Source organism: Dendrobates tinctorius, unplaced genomic scaffold (assembly GCF_039654945.1).
Source record: "Dendrobates tinctorius isolate UK_male_01 unplaced genomic scaffold, ASM3965494v1 ptg000272l, whole genome shotgun sequence".
NCBI lineage: Eukaryota > Metazoa > Chordata > Amphibia > Anura > Dendrobatidae > Dendrobates > Dendrobates tinctorius.
The window spans coordinates 6,035,704-6,051,672 of NW_027361939.1; the positions used below are offsets into that span (position 1 = coordinate 6,035,704).

The 15,969-nt window shown below is 46.2% G+C and overlaps 1 long non-coding RNA gene across 1 annotated transcript in view; it reads left to right on the forward strand.

Moving 5' to 3' along the window:
* LOC141070512 (uncharacterized) overlaps positions 1–15,395 on the forward strand; it is a 92,072-nt gene extending 76,677 nt beyond the window's left edge. Inside the window, exon 3 of the long non-coding RNA XR_012226663.1 lies at positions 14,036–15,395. This is a non-coding gene — a long non-coding RNA (uncharacterized lncRNA). The remainder of the gene's footprint in view (positions 1–14,035) is intronic.
* The last annotated feature ends 574 nt before the right edge of the window (positions 15,396–15,969 follow it).

Genomic DNA, 15,969 nt, shown 5'->3' on the forward strand with positions numbered 1-15,969 from the left:
TCACTCACTCACATAGCAACTCATCACACACACACAGCACCGTATCACTCTCACACACACACACACAGCACCACATACACATGCAGGCACTCAGTACAACTCACCTCCCCGCAGCAGCAGCACATCCCGGAAGCCTCTTTCTCTCCGGCAGTTTTCCCTCTGATACAGCACGCTGGATGATGATGTCATCCTGCTGGGCTGTCAGACAGGAAACGTCCAGAAAGCAGGAAGCCAGGATGTGCTGCGGCTGCGGAGAGGTGAGATGTGCTGTGTGTCTGCGTGTATATTTGGTGCTGTGTGTGTGTGTGAGAGAGTGATACGGTGCTGTGCGTGTGGTGCGGTGCTGGGGATGGGCTGCCCGCTATTAAAGAGGAATGGTATTCATGCCTCTCCACGCCCATAGGGGGGTGGAGAAGCATGAATATTCATTTCGCTTTAGCAGTGGGGACAGGAACTTGTCTCCCGCTGCTGCTAGCTGGCACAGGGCTGGCCCTCTTGACTCAGGGGCCCCATACCCACTGACTTGGGGGCCCCTCGAGCAGTGGGGGCCCTTGGAGCAGTAGGGGCCCAAGGCACTTGCTGGCCAGTATGCCAGCAGGTGTCAGTGCCTGGGAGCACCGGAGAATCCTCCGATTCTCCGGTGGGCCAATCTGAGCCTGTACTAGACGATGTAAGGTCTGCAGATGGTGGCGATTTTTTGGACCCAGATAGACACCTCCGTCCGTAGGTAGTCCTCCCCTGGATCCAGCTCCATGACTTCTTTCCCCGCTCAGTCGAAGAGTAGGGAGTAAGGTATGTAACCAGTGGTTTGATGGACTCAATTGTTGAAAATCTACACGAGTTCAGAGACATACTTCAGCCACCTCCAGCTTCCTATCATCTTCCAGGGTCCTTAACATCTGGATTAAAGTACAGTTAAACCACTCACAGGCCCCACTTCCATGAGGGTGGTACGGTGTGGTGTGCGACTGGTTGAACTGATAGATCTGTTGTAACTCATCCATTACTCTTCCCAAGAAACAGGCTCCTTGATCAGAATGGATCCGCTGCCTCATCCATATACTTGAATTAAGTTTTTACAGATAGCATATGCAGCAGACTCAGCCGTTTGGTCCCGGGTGGGTGTCACCGCCGCAACCTTCATGAAATGATCTACCATCACAAGTCAGTGATCGTATCCTTGCTGTGCCAGCCTGATGGTGAAATAGTCGATGGTCAACTGCTCCAGGGGGGCTGAGGTCACTATCGTTTGGGTAGGAGCTCTTTGTTCTGGGGATTTGGCCAACTCACAGGCACGGCAGAGTCTATAGGCCTCCTCAACCGCTGCTCTTAGCCGAGGGTGGTAGACAAACTGCTGTAGCCACTGGAAAGTTTTCTCAAGACCAAAGTGAGCCCCCTTTTTTTGAGCTTCAGTGGCCACTGTAGACAGCACTGTTTCTGGAATCACCATAACCCAGGAGGTTCCCAACTCCTTCTGTAGTTGCATCTTCTGATATAACAGCCCGTTTCTTATCTGGAGGCACTTCTGCTGCCGGAGTATGTTCAATGCTTCTGTAGTCAGAGCACTCCGCTCTTCCTGGCTAGGCAGCTTCTTCAGTGTCACCCATTGTTTAAACAGCGCAAGTTGACGATCTTCCTGCTGCAACCGGACCCACTCATCCCGAGATCTTCCCAACACTCTTTCATGATGAGGGGTCCGTATTTGGTCCAGCGTGGCCATCACAGTCCCTGCGGTCTTTCGGAACTGGGGAACCTCCTCCCCCTCCAGCATCTCATCTTTACTCCTTGCGGGTGGCGCATGTCTTGCTCTGGATAGGGCATCAGCATGGGTGTTCTCTTTCCCCCTTTTGTAAGTGATTCTATATCGGAGTTTGCCATCCTGGCCACCCAGCATTGTACCAGGGCCCCTAATTTAGCTTTCCCCAGATGTGCTAACAGGTTGTTATCAGTGCGCACCAGCACCTCCGAGCCGGACAGGTATTCTACGAATCTCTCCGTCATGGCCCACACCAACGCTAGCAACTCCAGCTTAAAGGAACTGTAGTTGTCCAGGTTGCGCACAGAATCGTGAAGGGACCAACTAGCGTAGGCAATCACCCTCTCTTTCCCATCCTACACCTGCAACAACATAGCCCCAGTCTCCTGCCTTTAATCCCAATGGATGGAGTTTGAGTAAAGGTTGAACCACCGGGGCAAAGTTCTTCACAAAGCGATGATAGTACCCCGTCAGTTCCAGAAATGCTCTGACATCTTTTATGATCTCTGGGGTCAGCTAATATCGAATCTCCGCAATTTTCTCCTGTGACAGCTTCACTCCCTTCATGGAAATGACATGACCTAGGTACTCGATCTGGGTCCAGAACAAGTGATATTTCTGGAGTTTCACCTTTAGCCCATACTTCTGCAAATGGCTCAGCACTTGCTCTAATCTCCACAGATGTTCTTCAAATGAGGCAGCGTATACTATGATGTCATCCAGGTAGATGAGTGTGGCCTCAAAGTTCAAATCACCTAGACACCTCTCCATCAGTCGTTGGAACATACCGGGGGCATTGGCCGGGCCAAATGGCATCCTGTTGAATTCAAAGAGGCCCATAGGAAGTATAAAGGCCGTCTTCGCCTGATCCTTTTCCGACATGGGCACTTGCCATTAGCCAAGATCCAGCGTTGAGAAAAATTTGGCTTTCCCCAAAGCAGACAGATATTTCTCAATATGGGTTAGAGTGTATGAGTCCCTCACAGTGCAGGCATTGAGCTTGCGGTAATCCACACAGAACCTCAGTGTCCCATCCTTCCTCCACACCAGCACAATGGGAGCTGCCCATGGGTTCTGGCTTTCCCTAATGACGCCCGCCTGTAGCATCTGACCAAGCATCTCTCTCACTTCCTGATATAACTGAGGGGGAATCTGCTAGCAACGCTCTCAAATGGGTGCTGCATCCCCTGTTGGTATCTTGTGAGTGATCGCTGTGGTGCAATCATCCTCATGATTTGCAAAAACAGATTGGGATCACCCCAGTAACGCTTCCACTTGTTGTACCTGGGTGAACATGAGTTCAGACAGTTCAGCGTGCATCTGTTCCAGTATGTGCTGACCCTCTTAATGTATTGAGGTTCGGCTGTCGGAGAGTCGGTGACCTTTACCGACCACTAGAGTTGAGCGACTTTGGTCGGATCGGGTTTCATGAAACAAAATTTGTTTCAGATGAAAGTGGTCCGACTAGGGCAAAAAAAGTCAGAGTTTCGTCCGAAACCCGACCCCAATGCAAGTCAATGGGAAATAAAAGACGGCATTGAGCGGATGACATTCATCCACTCAATGCCGACTTTTATTCCCCATTGACTTGCTTTGGGGCCGGGTTTCGGACGAAACTCCGACTTTTTTTGCCCTAGTCGGACCAGTTTCATCTGAAACAAATTTTGTTTCATGAAACCCGATCCGACCAAAGTCGCTCAACTCTACCAACCACGGGTCTTCTGGATTCACCATCAACTACTGTATATGACCTGGGGCAGTATGACTTTTTCGGGCATACCCACTACCTACGTCACTTCACCCCTGTGTGGAACGACAATCTTTTGGTCTGTCAAATTTGCGCAGCGTACAAGCACCGTCTCTTCTCATACCACGGCCAGTGTTCGGGCCACTAAGAGTCCTGCAGGCAGTTGTTCCATTACCGAGGGTTCCAATTGTACTTCCACCCCTTCCAGCGAGGCATGTGCTTGGACAGGGAGGGTATGGCCTGGTGGTAGGGTGAGTTGAGTGGAGCCGGCACACAGGGGCAGACACAGACTGTAGTGGGCCCCTGTGCAAGAAATTTTTCGGGCCCCCCAAACCTTCATAGGGCAACAAAGTTATTTGTTATTTGTTGTTACTTAATATTGAGGCTATGCAGGGCTAGATATAATATTTGTATAGAACATAATGTAGTCCCCCCATATAGTATAATGCAGTCCCCCCATATAGTATAATGCAGCCCCTCAATAGAATATATGGCAACCCCCTCATAGGATATAAAGTAATGCAGACCCTTATATAATATAATGTTGCCCCTCCATAGAATACAATGTAGCCCTCCTCATATAGTATAATGCAGCCCCCATAGAATATAATAAATATAATACAGCCCCCTATAGAATGTAATGTAGCCCCAAATAGAATATAATACAGCCCACCTCCCATAGAATATAATGTAGCCCCCATATTATATAACACAGCCTCCCCTTATAGAATATAATGTAAAATGTACCCCCATGGTATATAACACAGCCGCATAGTATATAGTCCAGCACCACATGGTATATAGCCCAACCCACCATGGTATACAGCCCACCATGGTATAATACAGCCCAGCATGGTATATAGCCCCCCAGAATGGTATTATATAGCCTAGCATGGTATAATACAGCCCAGCATGGTATATAGCCCCCCCAGCATGGTTTAATACAGCCCAGCATGGTATATAGCTCCCAGCATGGTATAATACAGCCCAGCATGGTATACAGCCCCCCCAGCATGGTATAATACAGCCCAGAATAGTATATAGCCCCCCCAGCATGGTATAATACAGCCAAGCATGGTATATAGCACCCCCAGGCAAGGTATATAGACCCCCCAGCATGGTATATAGCACCCCCAGCATGGTATAATACAGTCCAGCATGGTATATAGCCCTCCAGCATGGTATAATACAGCCCAGAATGGTATATAGCCCCCCCAGCATGGTATAATACAGCCCAGCATGGTATATAGCCCCCCTGAGCATGGTATAATACAACCCAGCATGGTATATAGCCCCCCAGCACGGTATATAGCACCCCCAGCATGGTATATAGCCCCCCCAGCATGGCCCCACAGTCCAGCATGGTATATAGCACCCCCAGCATGGTATGATAGCCCTCCCAGCATGGTATAATAGCTGGGGGGGCTATATACTATATATATCAAAGATGCTATAGGATTTTTACAGGATGAAAATGATGAAATGGTAAGACAGGATGCTGAGAAGGCTGAACTTTTAAATTCCTATTTTGCATCTGTTTTCTCTCAGAAAGGAAATGTAACATCAACTGTTCTTCACTGTCCTATTAAGGGAATAGAAGAATCCAGGATATCTATAAACAGAAAGATAGTGAGGAAACACTTAGCTAACCTAAATGAATTCAAGTCTCCAGGTCCAGATGAATTACACCCCAGAGTACTGAAGGAGATAGCAGAAGAAATTTTTGAACCCCTCTCCATAATCTTTGAAAATTCTTGGAGAACAGGAGAAGTGCCAGAAGACTGGAGAAGAGCAAATGTTGTTCCTATCTTCAAAAAGGGGAAGAAGGTGGACCCAGGCAACTATAGGTCGGTGAGTCTGACTTCTATACCAGGAAAGATCTTTGAACAAATTATTAAACAACATGTATGTCAGTACCTGGATAAGAATGAAGTGATTAAACAGAGTCAGCATGGGTTTGTAACTAATAAGTCATGTCAGACTAACTTAATTTCCTTCTATGATGGAATCACTGATTGGGTGGATCAAAGAAATGCTGTAGATATAGTATATCTTGACTTCAGCAAAGCATTTGACAAAGTCTCTCATACAATCCTTATTGAAAAAATGACTAAGTATGGAATGGACAAGGCAACTGTTAGGTGGATTCATATCTGGCTTAGTGATCGGACCCAAAGAGTGGTCGTAAATGGCTGCACATCCAGTTGGAAGAATGTCTCAAGTGGGGTACCACAGGGCTCGGTCTTGGGCCCTGTATTGTTCAACATCTTTATCAACGATTTAGATGAAGGAATTGAGGGTAAACTGATTAAATTTGCTGATGACACAAAGCTAGGAGGGATAGCTAATACTAGAGAAGAGAGAGGATTCAAAAAGATATAAATAAACTGGAGCAGTGGGCAGCAACTAACAGAATGGTTTTTAGCAGGGAGAAATGCAAAGTACTACATCTGGGCAATAAAAATGAAAAAAGCATATACAGAATGGGAGGAATAGGGCTAAGTGACAGCACATGTGAAAAAGACTTGGGTATACTAATAGATCACAGACTGAATATGAGTCAACAGTGTGATGCAGCAGCAAAAAAGGCAAATGCAATTCTAGGATCTATTAACAGAAGCATACAGTCTAGATCATGTGAAGTCATTATTTCCCTCTACTCCTCTTTGGTCAGACCTCATCTGGAATATTGTGTCCAGTTTTGGGCACCACATTTTAAAAAAGACATCAACAAACTGGAGCAAGTTCAGAAAAGAGCGACCAGAATGGTGACCGGTCTGCAAACCCTGTCTTATGAGGAAAGGTTGCAGGATTTGGGAATGTTTAGTTTGCAAAAGAGAAGACTGAGAGGAGACTTAATAGCTGTCTACAAATATCTAAAGGGCTGTCACATTGTAGAAGGATCAACTTTATTCTCATTTGCACAAGGAAAGACTAGAAGCAATGGGATGAAACTGAATGGGAGGAGACACAGATTAGATATTAGAAAAAACTTTTTGACAGTTAGAGTGATCAATGAGTGGAACAGGCTGCCACGAGAAGTGGTGAGTTCTCCTTCAATGGAAGTCTTCAAACAGAGACTGGACAGACATCTGACTGGGATGATTTAGCGAATCCTGCTTTGAGCAGGGGGTTGGACCAGATGGCCCAGGAGGTCCCTTCCAACTCTATGATTCTATGATAAAGCCCAGCATGGTATATAGCCCCCCCAGCATGGTATATAGCCCCCCAGCATGGCATACAGCGCCCCCAGCATGGCCCCACAGTTCAGCATGGTATATAGCCCCCCAGCATGGTATGATAGCCCCCCCATGGTATGATAAAGCCCAGCATGGCATATAGCCCCCCCCAGCATGGTATAATACAGCCCAGCATGGTATATAGCCCCCCCAGCATTGTATAATACAGCCCAGCATGGTATATAGCCCCCCCAGCATGGTATAATACAGCCCAGCATGGTATATAGCCCCCCTGAGCATGGTACAATACAACCCAGCATGGTATATAGCCCCCCAGCATGGTATATAGCACCCCCAGCATGGTATATAGCCCCCCCAGCATGGCCCCACAGTCCAGCATGGTATATAGTCCCCCCAGCATGGTATGATAGCCCCCCCAGCATGGTATGATAAAGCCCAGCATGGTATATAGCCCCCCAGCATGGTATATAGCCCCCCCAGCATGGCATACAGCGCCCCCAGCATGGCCCCACAGTCCAGCATGGTATATAGCCCCCCAGCATGGTATGATAGCCCCCCATGGTATGATAAAGCCCAGCATGGCATATAGCCCCCCCAGCATGGTATAATACAGCCTAGCATGGTATATAGCCCCCCTAGCATGGTATAATACAGCCCAGCATGGTATATAGCCCCCCAAGCATGGCATAATACAGCCCAGCATGGTATATAGCCTCCCCAGAATGGTATAATACAGCCCAGCATGGTATATAGCCCCCCCAGCAAGGTATATAGCCCCCCCAGCATGGTATATAGCCCCCCCAGCATGGTATGATACAGCCCAGCATGGTATATAGCCCGCCAGCATGGTATATAGCCCCCCAGCATGGCCCTACAGTCCAGCATGGTATGATAGCCCCCCAGCATGGTATGATGCAGCCCAGCATGGCATATAGCCCCCTCAGCACGGTATAATACAGCCCAGCATGGTATATAGCCCCCCCTACATGGCCTTACAGCCCAGCATGGTATATAGCCCCCCAGCATGGTATAATACAGCCCAGCATGGCATATAGCCCCCTCAGCACGGTATAATACAGCCCAGCATGGTATATAGCCCCCCCTACATGGCCTTACAGCCCAGCATGGTATATAGCCCCCCCAGCATGGTGTATAGCCCCCCCAGCATGGTATATAGGCCCCCCAGCATGGTATATAGCCCCCCCAGCATGGTATGATACAGTCCAGCATGGTATATAGCCCCCCCAGCATGGCCCCACAGTCCAATACTCACACTGATTTAAAAAAAAAACCCACACTCCTCACCTTCTCCTCGTGCCTGCGTTGCTCCCAGCTCCTGCCTCCTCTCCTGCACTGCCTGGTACACAGTGAGAGCGTGATGACGTCATCGCGCACCCGCTGTGTCAGAGGCAGAGCGGGGAATGATGGGAGAGGGAGCATCAGCTGACGCTGTCTCCTCCAGGCTCCATCATTGCCTCCTTCAATGCGGGAAGGGGGGGTGGAGTCAGCGCTGGGGGCAGGCAGGCCCCCCTGCCTCACAGGGGCCCCTTTGCCTCCCGCAGCGCTGCTCTCCTCATTGCACTACACATGGCTAATTTGTATTTTGACATAATTAGCCATGCGGTGCTGGAGGCTGGAGGGGCCCCCTCTCCCCTGGGGCCCCCGTGCAATGCACGGTCTGAAAGGGCGGTAGGTCCGCCCCTGCCGGCACAACCTCTTTTCCTAACGTTTCCCCCTGACTGGAGATCTCCTGCACCCGAGCTGCTTGGATTAACTGTTGAAACAGCTGGCGCTGCAGAGTGTGCAGACGCCACTGTTTTAAAGATGAGTGAGAAGGTTCATCGCTCAGCAGTTTTCCAAACTCTTTCAGGATATTCATTCCCAGGGTGATGATATGACCGTGGTCGGTTTCCCCCAGGGTCAGCACGATACCCCATCGTCCAAGATCCTTCCAGCACAAGGTGACCTGCATCCACACCAACCCTGCGACCGGGATGTGCAGATGATTTGCTGCAGTCAGTTTTACTACCGGGCCCCATTCAGGCCTGAGAGTTTCTGGGAAGTGTCGGGGGAAATATGCTTTGGGCATCATGGTCAATTGAGACCCGGTATCCACCAGGCAATGCACAGCCTGGCCATTGAACTCAGCCTAGACCAACGGGCATGTAGACACCAGATTCGTGGGACTTTCACTACTCCTTCCTTTCCATTCTTGCTCCGGGTGACATCCCCAGGCTCGGAGCTCTCTAGTTTAATGGGCATCATGGCAGTTCTTGTTGGGGAAAGGCTGGAATATCTCCCGTCTGCGACGCAGATCGTGGACAATGTCTCTGGCTCTCTTATGGAGGAATGAAAAACACCATCTCCTGACCATGCCGATGTATCCAGTCTCGCTTGGCTTGGGTGCGCTGGAATGTGGAAACAGTTCTTTACGTAGATTCCTCTGGAATGGTGCCGAACATGAACTGTGGGCACGCTCACAGACTGCGGCAGCATGCGGTCCTCTGGAGTAGTCTCTAGGAACGGAACAAGTCAGCTTATCTGCAATTGTTGGCAGGAAGGAGCTGTCCAGCAAGGAAGGGTCCAAAGACAGCTCGGTAGTGACACAGTCAATTTGAAAGTCAGAGGGCTGGGGTATGGATAACGTGAAGTCAGCAGTGGGAGCAGTTCTCCTTATTCTCCTGTCGCTTTCCCTCAAGTCTCCCCCGATCCCGTTCTCAGTCCCTTTTATCTCCCCCATGCCCCCTGCTGTCCAGTGCGAAGGTCCTCCCCTCCCAGAAGAAACCTCCCTTGACAACAGTGGTGACTGTCCCGATAGTTTGGGCCCCAAAGTGCACCAGAAACCGCTGACTCTGTTTCGGCTCATCTTCTTACAAATATTTCTGTGATCTTAGTGAACAAAAGCTTTTAAAAATTTTGTAGGCTTCTATTTCTCAGACATTCAGTGTTACGTGGTTTGTGAACATTTTTGTTATTTGTCAAACTGCTAAAAAGCTTTGAAAAATAATTGTAGGCCTCTATTTCTCAGACATACATTGTGTTACTTTGCTTGTGAATATTTGTGAGGTCTAAAAGAAAAGTGAACCAAAGCTTTTAGAAATGATGTAGGCTTCCATTTCTCCAACACACAATGTTACTTTGTCTTTGAATAGTTTTGTGAAGTCTAAAAGTGAACCAAAGCTTTTAAAAATGTTGCATGCTTCCATTTCTCAGGCATATAGTGTTACATAGTCTGTGAACATTTCTGTGATCTGTCAAACTGCTAAAAAGCTTGGAAAAAAATGATAGGTTTCCATTTCTCAGACATACAGTGTTACTTTGTAAATATTTATGTGAGATCTGAAAGTGAACAAAAGTTTTTAAAAATGTTGTAGACATGCATTTCTCAAACATACATTGTTACATGGTCTGTGAACATTTCTGTTACCTTTAAACTTGCTAAAAAGCTTTTCAAAATTTTGCAGGCCTCCATTTTTCTGACCTAGTGTTATGTGGTCTGTAAACATTTTTGTTATCTGTAAAACTGAAAAAAGTTTTTAAAAATTTTGTAAGCCTCCATTTCTCAGACATAATGTTACATTGTCTTTGAATATTTCTGCAATCTCAGTGAACAAATGCTTTTAAAAATTTTGTAGGTCTCCATTTCTCAGACATACCTTGATATGTAGTCTGTGATCATTTTTGTGTTGTGTCAAACTGCTAAAAAGTTTTGAAAAAAATTGTATGCCTCCACTTTTCATACAGTGTTACTTTGTGAATATTCCTGCATTTCTCAGACATACAGTGTGAATATTTCTGTGAGGTCTAAAAGTGAACAAAAGCTTTTAAAAATTTTGTAGGCTTCCATTTATTCAGACATACAGTGTTACTTGATCTGTGAACATTTCTGTGATCTCTAAAACTGAGAAAAAGCATTGAAAGATTTTTCTGGATTGAATTTGATTGTCATCCATACACTTTTGCCTTCTTTCTGTTACATTATGGAGGAGTAAATTCACAAAAACTGCTTTGATTGCTGCACATGACCATTTTTTTTACTTTCATTAAAAATAAACTTGGTTTCAAGAGACTTAGCAATTAAAAAATGCATAAGGTGAGCATTAAAGGATGGTGCTGATGATGGTGCAGGCAGATGCCGAGGACATGGGGCAGGTGCGCCAATGGGTGTTGCTGGAGCACAAGAAACATGCCCATCCACAACACATAGGTTCCTGTCCCAGTTTGAAGGGAGGCTCAGTATACCGCTTCTGATTCCAGAGCAGTGTGAACAGGTGTCAGTTGGATAGCAGATAATGCTTCCAGCAGGCTTGGCAGCGCCACACGGTCTTCCGCTCGGTTCAGTCTTGCCAGCCTAAAGTCTGGATCAATTATTCATCACCTTGATTCTCCTTCCTCCCACCATGTTGAATCACAGGAAACTAGTGATCCCAAACTAGGGCATTCCGAAAAACTGTATGCTCTAAGAGGGACAGGATGACGTGCTATTTAGTGATGCCCAAAACTTAGAGCAGCCACGGCCACAAGGACATGACGATGGTGAATTCCCAATTTAGAATGAGGAGGAGGATGGTGATGATGAGACACAGTTACCACTAAGTCAGGAGGACCAGGGTGCATTGGTGGAAGACAAAGTGGCGGATGATGAAGTCGCTGAATAAAACCTGGGAAGTTGGCATAAAGAGCTAGGCTATCAGTGCTGAAGGGTAGAGATTGGAAGCACTGAAACAGAGAGGAAGAGGCAGTGGGGTGACAGAGGGAGAAAGCTGGCAACTAGTGATGAGCGAGTTGCATTGTTCCTCGGGTGATCTCTGAGTATTTTGGCGTGCTCGGAGATTTAGTTTTCGTAATCTCAGCTGCATGATTTGTGACTTGCAGACAGGCTGACACATGTGGGAATTCCCTAACAAACAGGCATTCCACACATGTATTCAAGCTGTCTAGCAATCGCAAATCATGCAGCTGCTGAGGTGACGAAAACTAAATCTCCGAACACGCTAAAATACTCGGAGACCACCCGAGCATGCTCAGGGAGACCCGAGCAATGAGTACACTTGCTCATCACTACTGGCTACTGTTCGGCAGAGCACCGACAGTCTTGAATATCTCCATCATAGAGTTAGGCGCTCCCCAGTCTGGGACTTTTTCTAAAAGAGTTCTGAGACAACCAAAATGGCAATTTGTTGCCTGACGACTAAGAAAATAACCACCACCAGCATGATCAGGCACATGTCATCTAAGCACCGGACTCGGTGGGCAGAATGCCTGGGTCCATGATTGGTGCCATCAGGTGACACCACTGCCTCTTCCCCTGTGCTGGGTCCTTGCCAATCCCCTATCCAAAATACTGGTGCAGATGCCACCTGCTCTGCACCTATACTTGCACATTCTGACTTACTATCATCAGGAACTTTCAAAGCCTTGTCACAGTCCAGCATTCAACTGACCCTACCCCAGGCCTTGGAATGAAAAACAAAGTTCCCAGCCACCCACCCACAGGCCCTAATGCTAAACGGGCACATTTCCAGGCTGCATGCCATAGGTTTGTAGACATGAAGGATTTCTACCAACAAATGACTGCAGCTGTCCCTCGGTACTTTGTCTCCTGCCCACACTTTTTCTTCAGGTGTGGCTTCCCTGCATTGTGCCAGCACGTGTCCAGGATCATCACCCATGCCCTTACCAATGCACTTACTATCATTATCCACTTAACAATCGACATGTGGACAAGCACTTGTGGCCAGGGACATTTCCCTGAGAGCGCACTGGGTGAATATTGTGGAGTCTGGGGCCAAGTCACACCCTGGAATGGCGCATGTGCTCCCAACGCTGAGGATAGCTGGCCCTACTTCTATCAGGGTTTCCCCACTTCCTACAGCAGTTCCTGCACCCCCTCCTGCTCCTCCTCAAATTCCACCTCTGATGTGATATCTCAGAGCACATCGTTCACATCAGCTGGGAGCTCTGCAGAACTGCCTCAGCAAAGGGACAACTGGCTCTGCTGAAGTTCATTTATATAGGAGACAAATCGAACATAAAGGCAAAGTTATCTAAATAAATAGCAGACTGGACAGATATGTGGTTTCTGCAACTGAACCTCTAACCAGGCATGGTCGTGTGATGATGGGCATAACCGAGTGTCGGCTGTGAAGTTTGGTAAGCTCACACATGTACCATGCTTGGCACATGTACTAAATTTATTAGTTCAGCAGTTTCTGAAAGCATACACAGATTTTCCAGAGCTTCTGTTCAAGGTATGCCACGTCAGCGCCCATTTCTACATGTCAGCTACAGCTGACGCTGTTCTGGCAGTGCTGCAGCAGCGCATGCAAGTGCCAGGTCACCAACTGGTTTGCAGTATAGAAAATATAACGTGGCACTTCTGTGAGTGATGCCTAAGTAGGATCCCAACCCGTGAGTAATATCAAGAGAAAACTTGGCACTCAACTTTTACAGTATACTTATACAGTAAAAGATTATTCCACATGTGACTCATCCTTCATGATTTATCTAATAAAATGCCCCTTTGAATTATTATATGTAGGCGAGACAACACATCCCATAAAGGAATGCATCTCAAAACATAAATCTACCATCTGCTGCAAGAATATGTTATTACCGGTTCTGTTTCATTTCATCACCAAGGGGCATTCCATAGCCCAATTGAAATTTCAGGTGATTGAGCACATTTCTATTCCCAGAAGAGGGGGCAACCGATCCTAGCATTGAAGAGGAGAGAGTCCTATTGGATCCATCAATTACAGAACTTGTCTCCCAAGGGGTTAAATAGAGAGTACGATTTACATTCTGTTATATCTACAAATATCTAAAGGGCTGTCACATTGTAGAAGGATCAACTTTATTCTCATTTGCACAAGGAAAGACTAGAAGCAATGGGATGAAACTGAATGGGAGGAGACACAGATTAGATATTAGAAAAAACTTTTTGACAGAGTGATCAATGAGTGGAACAGGCTGCCACGAGAAGTGGTGAGTTCTCCTTCAATGGAAGTCTTCAAACAGAGGCTGGACAGACATCTGACTGGGATGATTTAGCGAATCCTGCTTTGAGCAGGGGGTTGGACCAGATGGCCCAGGAGGTCCCTTCCAACTCTATGATTCTATGATTCTATATAAGTTTTTTGTCTGTACTGTATCCTTTATGTATACCTCTGAGAACTATTGTGGTTATCTGAAGTCAATCAATTCTGCATTTGCATATTGTTCCACTATATATATATATATATATATAAATTGTATATCTTTATATGACATGTTCTTTCATCAACTGTATTTATGGGCATTGTATTAATACCTATATCTTTTTCCATACAGAGCCGTCTTTACTGAACACGCCTTGAAAACTCTCTAACCTGATTCATCCCTCTGAATCTCGGGATTCCTACCCCCTGGCTCGACTGCCATATAGATTGCTCGTTTCTAGTTACATAGCGCTTAATTCTTGTTTTCACATACTGATTTAGCTTACACCTATTCAAATATGGCTGCTGGAACACAAACCTTGCAAATGACATCACTTCTTGTGACACACTTCCTGCATGATCACACAGGCATGTCCCGCCCCTTTCCCATTTATACAGCGTCTCAGAGACACTTCAGCTCACCACAGCACCGTGGACACCGTGCTGATGAGCCTGACACACGTCCCACTGAACCACCACTGGTAAGATACACTGTGCTTCTGAATACATTTAACCCTATAACGCTTTCCACTAGTAGCAGTAATGGGCCATATTATTTTCTTAGGACTGATGCTAATACTGCCTGGGGACACAGTGAGACCATACATAAGTGAGCATATCTCTGGTTCCAGTTCCCCCATATGTTGTTGTTTCCTCTTACATTAACTGGACATAACTTTTCTTATATTTATTGGACATATTATCATTATAGGTAAAGACTTTTCCCTATATTAGAGATTTAAACACTTTTCCATTATCCTATTAGAGGACGTTTTCTCCTGAATACATCTGGCCATATTTAAGTGCCTTATGCCATCCATGAAAGTAAGCACCACTGATTTTTACTAATTTTGAGTGCTCTTTACTTATTATTTACATGCTCATACATATCTCTTCCTTTTACAGATTTTTTGATACCCATGGTAGTGGATGCTCATTAGATGCAATTTATACAAATGAGCAATTTGGTTGGTACCATTGCTTTGAAATCATTACTGACACATATCCCTCACACTCAATATGGTATGTCAATCGATTTATTTATCCCCATAGGGTCAATTTACCCACTGATCATTTAACTATACCTCTTGAAGGTGCACCCCAGTCTACACAGTACGTTCACTTACCTGAGATACTTACCTCAATCTAGTATTCATGACCACTCAGGTTGATTATTTAATATTTTCAGGCTGGTTTCTATCCCAACATATTGGAGTGTGTTCACACTGAGCAGTCGGGTAGGTATCCCCATACCTCTCTTTTCCTTCCCAACTTCTCTTTTGCACTTTAAGCACATATATGATGCCTGATTGGCGGTTGATTAATTTTCAGTTTTGACATTTATATATTTTTTTGTCTCATGTTTATGTTCAGAGTATCATGTATTTGAGATATGTCGCTTACTTATTGTATATGATACACATTTGTTGCAGTACTTGATGAAGGTTCACTCTGGGACCGAAACGTTGTTGATTTTGGACTGCATTAAAATTTTCATAATCATCAAAAGTTGAGTGCCAAGTTTTCTCTTGACCAACTGGTTTGCGACCTCACCAGGTGCTGGAACTCAACACTACTCATGCTAGCAAGGCATTGTGAGCAGAAGAAGCCAGTGGTTGAGTACCAGCTCCAACACGCCTGTCAGTATTCTGGTCAGCCTCCACACATAACAAAGAGTGGGCATGAATGTCTGATATTTGTTTGATTTTCTGAGACTTTGAGGAGTGTTGATGATGCCATAGTCAGCACCATAGTCAGCGCCACTATCATGCTTCTGTGCCTACTGTTCATAATTAAACATGAAGATTTGCATTCAAACCAGGTGGGGATGTAGGAAGACAAAACACAGAGAGATTGTTGCCAGCCCAGCCTTATTTCATCTGCTCAGTGCAGTTTGGATAATAATGAAGAGGTGGATGCTGATAAGGAAGAAGAGAAGGAACAGGAGCTGGTCGTTGAGGATGGAAATAAGGAGAACGAGAGAGAGGAGGAGATGGAGATTCGTCATCATGGTGGACACAGGAAATTGTTGGCTGTAAGGAGCTTGGCACATATGGTGGACTTTAT